Genomic DNA, 9784 nt, shown 5'->3' with positions numbered 1-9784 from the left:
AGATTCCTGGCATTCAAGTATGGTTCTGTCCTCAGGGGGAAGGAGTGAAGACAGCTGGAAAAGAGTTGCTGAAGGAAAAAAGGAATAGCTTCAGTAGGAAAACAGAGGCTGAAACTCTCTAAAGAAGAATCATCAGGAGACTGTCTGAAATACTTGTCTGCCATACTCAAGCTGTGTATTTGCTAAAGAGCATATGCAATGTCAGTGTGATAATACTTTCCTATAATAATGCTGTCATCAGCTTCTTTTTCAAATGCACAAAAATGCATGTGCTTTTCTTTTTTCTTTTTGTTTGTTTGTTTATTTGCTCGTTTTCTGCAACACCTTTACAGGTTGTAACTATTGGAGTAAAAAAAGAGGAATGGCAGCTCAGCAGTGCTCTATAGACCTCTAGAGCTCCGTGTTTTGTTTCTCAGAGGTATACCAGGTGATGGCAACATGCCAAAGGAAACTTAAATGTTCCTGTGGAAAAGATAAGGGATCTCAACAACTGAATACATCCCTCATGAGCAGCTGTTGATCAGATAAAATATCTTATTGCAATATATTTTCAACGAGAGTAGATATTCTTCAATGACTTTTTGCATTAGTTTTCTGTCCATCTGTAACAAATTCATGATACCTAAAAGTGAGTACCAGAATAGAGACGTAGAGAATGCAGGAGTTCCTGGTGGCTATATGAAGTTCTTTTGACTTTACTGAAGATAAACTACATGAGGGAATGTCTGACCTTTCTGTGGATTTATGTACCAGCATAATATGTAATTCACTGAGACCTTTAGTCTCACAGATAGAAATGCATTGGTATTATTAAGTGTTATGTTGCTTGGGTTTTCTGGTAGCCATAGCTGGTAATCTACACTAAGTGAGAGGGTGTTTATGACCTTTATTTATTCTCCCTTCTCCTCTACCTCCTTGGGGAAAAATAATTTTTAAAAAGCCAACAACCACAAAACTTATCTAAATCTCATTAAAGAAACACCTGGCCTTATACTTTACATCTGCTTCCGTTTATGTTGGGACAGAACATAAACTTCAGTGCTTTAGTTATTTTGATTTTCTGGTGGTGCTGAAAGTCAATAAAGCTCATAATCTTACTTACAATTGATTGGCAGAAATCTTGTAGGGGGCAAGCGTCACTATTGATGTAGTGAATGGCAGCATTAGTCTGTCCTGATTTTTTGTGCAAATTAGATCCCTGATCCCAGACATTTACAGTCTCCTTCAGACACAAATGAAACACTTATATGTGCTGTGACAGTCTGGAGAGCACTTAGTTCATCATAAAGGAAGGCATACTGTGTTGCTACTCAAGTGGACTCTTTAACTTATAATAACCTTCTCTGTAGTCATTTTTAATAGAATTGTAAACCAAACAAACCCAGTTTCCCATTAAACTGGCAATGCAGTGTTTCCTACCACTGCTGGTGCTCTGCCTAATATCTGAGGCTGAAGTATGTCTTTTTGAAAGTGACCTGAGCTGTGAATGAAAAGAGATGAGGTGTCTCATTACTTCTTGCTGGGAGAATTAAAAATTCTTACCATGAAGATGTGCAGAGATCTCCAAGTACACCCACTGGGAATTGGAGGGGAGGGGAACAATTTGGTATAAGCTTTCAGTGTAAGTTTTATTTGTTCTGTGAAAAATTATTATTCTCCTGTGATGAAAAATGCATCTTAGCTACTGAAAAATAAGAAACTGGATGGAATTAAAATAATTCATGGTGGCATTCCTCATAGTAGGAGAACTATGAATTCTTATTCTCTGGCTAATTTCCACTATATATAGAGGATTCTTTGGAAAACTATTGCTGGATCATTTTTTAAAAATTAAATATCTGCATTATAATTCATTAAAACTGCATTTCCACTTCAAATAGAAGGCAACATTATTTTGCCTCTGAAGAATAGTAGCAAATATAAAATACTACATATTTATAGTGAAGCATTTCCTGAAGTAGCAAATTGATTGTTTTTCCCGTGGTCCTTGTGTTGTAAATCACATTATAGATATGTTTAGATGTATTAGAATTACTGTGCAGTGTTGCGTATTACAAGAAATTTTTCCTGAGTTATGCAGCAGAGATGTAAAACAGTTGTTTTGTATATTTTCACTCTTTCCTAATTTTCATATGATCGTAGCATCTTGAGAAGATGTTAGAGATTAACTAGTGCACTATCCTGCCCTTGTGGACAGTAAAGAATGTCTATTCTTGACGAGAGTTTCTCTAGCCTCTCTAGAAACAGAGGTTCTACAGTCACCATGTAGAAGCTATTTTAGTGCTCAAAGATCTGTATCACAACAAAATTTTTCCTTATCACTGGCCTAAAGAATCTTTCCTGCAGTATATTTTTAGTATTTCTTGTGCTACATGCCATGAAAATGGAAAACAAGGAGGGGGGCAGGGGTTTTTTTTGGTTTTGCTTTGTTTTGTTTTGTTGTTGTTGTTGGTTGGGTGGTTGGGGGTTTTTTTTTTTTTTTTTTTTTTTTTTTACAATTTTTTAGTTACCACTTTACACTTAATGTTTTTGATACTCATCCCATCACAATGTGATGTTATCCAGTGTTGTCAGTTCCCACATTTTGTTGACTGGCTTATTTGTAAAAGTCAGAGAAGTGTGGGTGGGGGGTAAGAATGATAGAGGAAGAGGATTATATGCACAGAGCATGCAAGAAGGGATTAAAGGGAGCTAGTAGGAATTAAGGTGAAGTTAAAGTGAGTTGAAACAAACAAAACAGGAATCAGTGCAAACTGAAGAAAGACCAGCCTAAACAGTCATCGTGGCATCTGGGACTGAAAACATGATGGACCACCTAGACATCCTTTCCAGGTCCACGGAACCATACTCCAGGACCTGAAAATTAACGCGGTATGGTACAGGAAGTTTTTCTGTGCTAGGAAGTTGTAGAGTTGTCTGAAAGTCAGGCTGCCCTAACATTACTGTCCTGTGTTCAGACCTGAGTTTGTTGCCACACAACTCTGCTATGATTTGCTGCTGTGCATCGATGTATCAGACTGAATTTTCAGCCTCATATCTGTAATTCCATTCCTATTTTCACTGACTGTATCGCCAGGTAGATTTTGTCTCCCAATAACCTCTTTGCTCACTTTTGTACTCAAAAGTCATGTGCAGGGGTTTGAAGAATAGTATGATTTTAATTATCATAGGAGATCTGAAGAAATATCTGTTCTGGGGTATTAATGGGTGATGCAACCTCTCTGAAATTTACTGCATTGCATGTCCCTAGTACGGCATCACTTTTTAAATGATTCCTGTTGGTTGAGAGCTGCTTATGGAAAGCTGCTTTTTAAGGAAACACCATCTGCAAAATTCCTGAAGCTTCTGTGTTTCTGTGCTCTGATTCCCCTTTCCTGTGCAGGGTTCACCACGTAAGAACTTTAGGCATGAGTGTTTTGGTTTTGAACTTGTGCGCAACATGTTGAGTAGGAAACAAAACATACTCAACATATCACCCAATGTGACTGGTGAAAGAGGGAGGAGTGATGACACCCCACGGTGGTCGGGGTGAAAGTGTAGAAGGGGAAGGACAAAGGAATGACAACTTTAAAGCTCCTTCTCTCTTCTGGGCTTCCTCAGATTTGGCTGTTTTGACAGATGAATTGATGAAATAAAACTCACTGAATGCAAATAATTTTCTGAACTCTATTGTTGGAAGAACTTGGGTGAACAGTTAATAAAACACACAATTAATGTGGAATGAGTCCACAAAATCCAAAACTTTGGACTTCAAAGAGTCCAAAACTTTAAGATGGGCAGAATGGTTTGGTGGGAACACTGGAATTACTATAAGCATGAAAAATAAATGGAATAAAGAGGTTGTATATTTCCTTCCAGTAAATGTATTGTGCTTATCAACAGAAAGGTTTGTATGACTCTCAGTAAACCTCTGATTTCTTTAACATTCACTAAATTTTCAGGGAAAAAGAGAGCCATTTTCGTGTATTCTAAAATAACTTTCAATATCTTATCACTAGGTGGCGCTTTAGCTTTAATTTGTCTTGTGTTTAATGGCTATGGTGAGAAAATGAACATCCAAAAGAATATTTTCATTCCTATAGCTCATCAGTGATAGTAAATAATTAAATTAACATCTTCATTCTTAGAACTTGGAGAATTCAAAAAAGCAGATGTGTTTAGCTCCACATTTCTGCACAGCACAGGGATATTAAGAGACAGTAGAACACAAAGGCTGACAAAATCAAGCTAAGCAAAAGCGATTTGCCCACAGCTCCCTGCCTGTGGAGCCCCAAAGTATTTCAGATGTTAATAAATGGACATAAAACCATTGGAAGACACACTGAGTGCTCTAAGCACGTCTGCTCTCTCTGGAGGACTTGGCTTGAGGCCAGCTTGGGAACAGTGCAGTTGTCTGGACCTAAGTTAGGGAGCTGAGGGAGACAGAGTTGGGTGAAACCTCAGTTTGGGGAGTTGTGTGCAAATCTGGCCCTCACACACTACTGCATTTTATAAGCTTAAACCCAACTTAGGCTGTACTTTTATATTATATGACTGGTTCTCACCACCAAAACCATACCCACCCTTTGTCAGTTTTAAAAATTCCTTGGTCAGATTTTCGTATCTGGAAAAACCTGTAATGAGATTGTCTGAAATGGATAAATTGCTCAGGATTGGAAAGAGATGATAGTCTAAATTGTTAGTCTCCAGCATTAGCTCTGTGCACAACCAAAGGGAACCATGCAGAACGATATCACAGGTACTACAAGGTCTTGAGAAGCAGAAGAGTAAACAATATCTTGATGTTTTACCACAACTCTATCGTTTCAAAGCATCTGTTGATCTTTGTAAAACTTGGTCCAGTCAGGCAGGAGGAAAGAGATGTTCTTTATGTGCACCAGTGAACAAACCAAAGATTTAGATATATTTGTGGATTAAAGAACTAATGACTTTAAGTTGCAGTGAGAAGGATGCTAAGGAAAACTGTTTGGGGTAAAGAGAATGAAGCAGTAGGTAGGGGGCAAGTGGTGATATTTGTTTAACAGCTGTGCGGTGGTCAGTGACTGCTGCATGACCTGTTTTTAGCTTGAGTAATAGGAAACTGTGTGTGGTAAAGGCCAAAGAGAACCACTGGCCAATGAACAGCAGTCCCCTGGAGTATCAGAGCTGGTGGTGGGGGGCATTGTTCAAACTTGACTGGGAAGCAATGAGAAACACACTATGAAAAAAAGTGGATCTTTGGGATGCCCAGTATCAGCATCATACTTCTCTTGGTGAAGGACTGAAGATGTTGATGATTGCTGTACGTACAGTACCCCTCCATCACCCAAAAGCCTCTCAAGGAAGCCTGAAACCATTGACCTTTGAGACAAGAGAACATGGGAAGGGGAAGCACATATCAGAGAAAAGGGCTACGTGGCAGGAAGGGCTATTTTCTTTCTATAGCATTTCTTCCTGTATTATTAATAAAGCATTTCTGTGTTAATTGGACAATATAGATTATTAAGCTATTAAAATACTAGCTGGACTGGCAATACATTTTGAACATGCATATGAGGTACATTCCCTTTGGCCAAAAGAAGATTTTTTCCAGTGGGACATAAACTAAATGGAGATTTGTGTTATGGAGGCATTCAAGGGAAAACGAGAAAATCATCTCAAGGCAGTAGCAGAACTTCAGTATGGAGTATTTTTGTCTGTTGATTGGAAAACAAGAAAACAACTCCTTTTGCAATTCTTCCTGTTGCTTCTGAACTCTTATATTACTCTGTATAATACAATGGAAGCCCATCTTGGTTATAGCCTCCAGGGACTACCTAATGAGAAAGCATTGGTGAAAAAAACAACTTACAGTGCTCTTTTAAATGCAGTTGATACCAACATATAAAAGTTTTGTACTGAGCTAGTATTCCTTATCTTTTAATTTTCTAAAAAATGTTCTGTATTTGATATTCCTTTTTAAACTGCAGCTGCTAAGTTCATAGGACTGTGTAAGAAGGTCACATTTATACACAGAAAGTACATCTCTCTCTCTTGTGGTAGCATGAAAATAAGCTGAAAAACATAACCTATGGCCATCCAAGAGGCTTACAAGCTCCCATTAGTATTTGTAAGCAGTTTTTCTGAACAAAAATCCTCCTGATATTAAAGCTTTTTTCATTATTTTCAAAGATCTCACTCACAGCTGTCACATGAGTGGCTCTGACAATACTGTAAACCTCCAGACAAGATGAAGGATAAATCTCCTGAACCAAAAATGTAGGCCAAATGTTCCCCCGAACATAAATTCAGCAAATCTGACCTGAACTTCTTGTATTCCCTTTTATCTATAGCACAGACTTAAAAAAAATATTTAGATCACTGTCATTGGTTCTCAGAGGTCAGTGCAGACTGCTGAAGTACTCCAGATTTGAGAGCAACCTTGGGAGACAGGCCAGAGGTGATACGCCATGTTGCAGTGCTTTTCCATTCCAGAAGTGAACACTGTATCAACACTATCCAGACTTACAGATATAGATAAAATTACCCTGGGAGAAGCACACTTGGAAGAGAAATTGGTAGGGTAATCTTGTAGTTGAAACTGGGATTTGGCAGAGCTATTTCTTTTTTTCACTTCAAGACTATCATTCATGATCCCTCTCTACACTTCTGTGCTCTGTCGTGACTGGGGAAGTCTCAGAAGTAACTACTACTACTACTACTACTACTACTACTACTACTACTACTACTGCTACTGCTACTACTACTAGTGTTTTGTCATTAAGAAATTGTCCTAGTTTTGGTCAGGATAGAGTTCATTTTCTCGTGGTAGCTTTGAGGGGGAGGAGCTTGGAGCCACATTGAATGTGTCTAGGTTGTTATTCTATACTATCCACATCACCACCAGGCAGTGGAAGTAGAGGTTCTCACTTCCAAGAAGGAAGGGGATGTGGCTTAGGAAGCAAGAAAAAAAAAGGAACATGCAGACAATCCATGGCCATTTTGTCCATTTTCTTGGGAGTAGGTGGTGAGCTGAGTGGTGGGATGGTGCTGGTCCCACGTGGATTGCTTGTCCCCCACTGGATTTTTTTTTTCATTGTCTTGGGCTTGGGGGAAAAGGGCAGGCATAGATGGTTGGTTTGTCTATCATTGTTTTCATTGTCTTGGGAAATGAAAAGAAAACATGGTGGAGGGAGCGGTGGGGGGCGGGGGTGGTACCAGCTACAGTTGCATTGTGTTGGAATTGGTGAACATTTTTTGCATGTAGACCACCCCTTTTTATATACTTTTGTTATTGGTATTGTTGATGTTCGTTTTCTTATCTCATTCCTGTTTCCAGTAAATTGTTAACCTGTAACCTCAATCCTCTGTCTCTCTTTCTCACTGGAGGGTTTAGGGGGGAGGGGAGCAGCTGCATGGGGCTTAATTTCCAGCTGGTCTTAAACCACAACAGAAATTATAACGATATTGTCAGCTGCTGTTTCTGTGCCTTGGCTGATGGAGAGACTGCCGATTACAGTGTGTGATGGGTGCACTTGCAATGCTCTGGTGGCCATCTACAGTACTTTAGGGCAGACAAGGTTCTAGAGAGATAACTCAGGTTTCCTAAATGCATTGTTTGAACCTAAGGAATATTCATGGCAAAATGACTCATTTCTGCCTGGTGAGACACTTTTCAGTGAATTGCTTTCAGAACCTTATTACTTGCAGTTGTATGTGGCATCAAATGGCCTCTTTTCAGGTGTATGTTTTGATGCAGTGCAAAAGGTTACTTTATAAAACATCTAACACATGATGTTTCATTTATTCAAGCAAAAGTCTAGATTATATCCTATGAACTTAATTGAAAGGATTTAGTATGCTGTTAGTAAAAAAATTCTCTAGTACTAATAATTTTTACAGGATAACCAGTCATTATAAATAGACTAAGCTTATCTGTTGGACTTGACCTCATATTGGGGACATTTCCCCATATTTAAAGGAATCTATGTCTGACTTGGGTTCTCCATGAGTTGAATTCACTTTACCACTTCACTTCACTTCACTTCAAACTCTTATCACCTTGATTCTTGTTTTATTCATCTCTAGTTACAGCATAGCAAAACTTATTAAGGCCAGTTCGATGGGCAGTGAAGGGCTTTTGATTAGTTAAAAATATTGTTTGTTTCAGATAGAGGTGCAATTATATTTTCTTAAGGAAGATTGCAGGAACAAATGAAGCAAGTACATTTTCTAGACTGTGGTACAGAGGAAACTCTATAGTAAAATGAATTATTGCTATGTAGATGAGAGGGAAGTGGCAGATGAATATAGAGGATAAATGAACAATTTTTTAATGTGCACATGTTGATTTTTTTTCCCCGAAAATTAAATAGCTAGTCTTTTTTTTTTTTTTTTTTTTTTTTTGAAAGAGGATAAGAATGTACAATAAGCTATCAGTATTAAAACTAGTTACTGGCACTTTATTGAAATATAATGTTGAAATGCATTATGGACTTATGTTTCAGATGCTGTGCTCAGTTTTGTAAATAATAGAGCTGCTGTTTTGTTTAGTGTTGCTTACGCATCTTCTTTGTGATGTACTATCAAGAGACCTTTTTGCCTCTTTGAGATATTTCTGTTTTCCATTTTGTTAATGTTCAGTGCATGAAATGTTCCCTGTGAAGGCTTTTCTAAGTGTGGTAGAGGCAGCAAAAGGGGTTATGGCAATCTGTAGAATGGACTCAGATCAGACAACTTTATAATAGCTGCAGACCAATTTTTCATTGTGAAATGTACCTATTAAATTTATAAACACATGAGGTGTTCAAAGAAAAAAACCTAAGTACCCAGAGAGATTTTAGTGAAATTGGTGTACAAGGTATCTCTTCCAGATGTGGCATTGAAGAGCTTTGGCTTCTGTGTTCTGCAATTAGGCTGATAAGGCAGGAGGTAAATAAGCATAAAGCAAAGTGGATTTTCAGATGTTCTTTATTTTTAGACTGAAAAAATTTCTAATGAAGATTGTGACATTTTCATTAAGTTTCTCATGAAGTTGGTTTTCTTAACATTTGAGGTCAGTTTTATTTTTTGCAGGCCATTGGACAAACCAAACCACTGAAAAAACATTGTATTTTTTTCCCAAATTAAATATTTCTGAAAATTTTGATGGCATTTATTCATTTGTCACAATTAAATGCAAATGTACAAAGACTCTGAGTAAAAAGAAAGGAGCATCTGACCGTATTTTCTGGTACACCTGATTATGTATTTTCTAGCATAGGAAATACTTGACATTTTGAAAATGCCATCCATACCTTGCTTCAAATCCACACTGGCAAGTTTCCATGATCACTTGAATGTTTATTTTCTGGTTACATCTGTAATCATAAAATCATAGAATGATTTGAGTTGGAAGAGACCCTAAAGATCACCTAGTCCAATCCCCCTACCATGTGCGGGGACACCTTCCACTAGCTCACATCGCTCAAAGCCCCATCCAGCCTGGCCTTGAACACTTTCAGGGATGGGGCATCCACACCTTCTCTAGGCAACCTGTTTCAGTGCTTCACTACCCTCTGAGTAAAGCATTTCTTCCTAATATCTCTTCTATTTTAAAATAAAACTGTTTCTCCTTGTCCGATCGCTATCTGTCCTATGTCAAAAGTCACTCTCTCAGCAAACTCAGGTGACCACATCTGGCACACACATGAGTCTTCTAATGAGTAACAAGAAACCCTGAATTTTCAATCACAACATATTTGTTATAAATGCAAAAAAAATTCTGGATGTCATACCTTGGAGCAGCTACCCATTCATGGGGTTAGGCTTTTCACCTGCTGCTTAT

This window comes from Myiozetetes cayanensis, unplaced genomic scaffold (assembly GCF_022539395.1).
Source record: "Myiozetetes cayanensis isolate MyiCay16 unplaced genomic scaffold, myiCay2020 scf7, whole genome shotgun sequence".
NCBI lineage: Eukaryota > Metazoa > Chordata > Aves > Passeriformes > Tyrannidae > Myiozetetes > Myiozetetes cayanensis.
The sequence above is the reverse complement of the archived record's forward strand: the minus strand, read 5'-3'. Positions refer to the sequence as shown.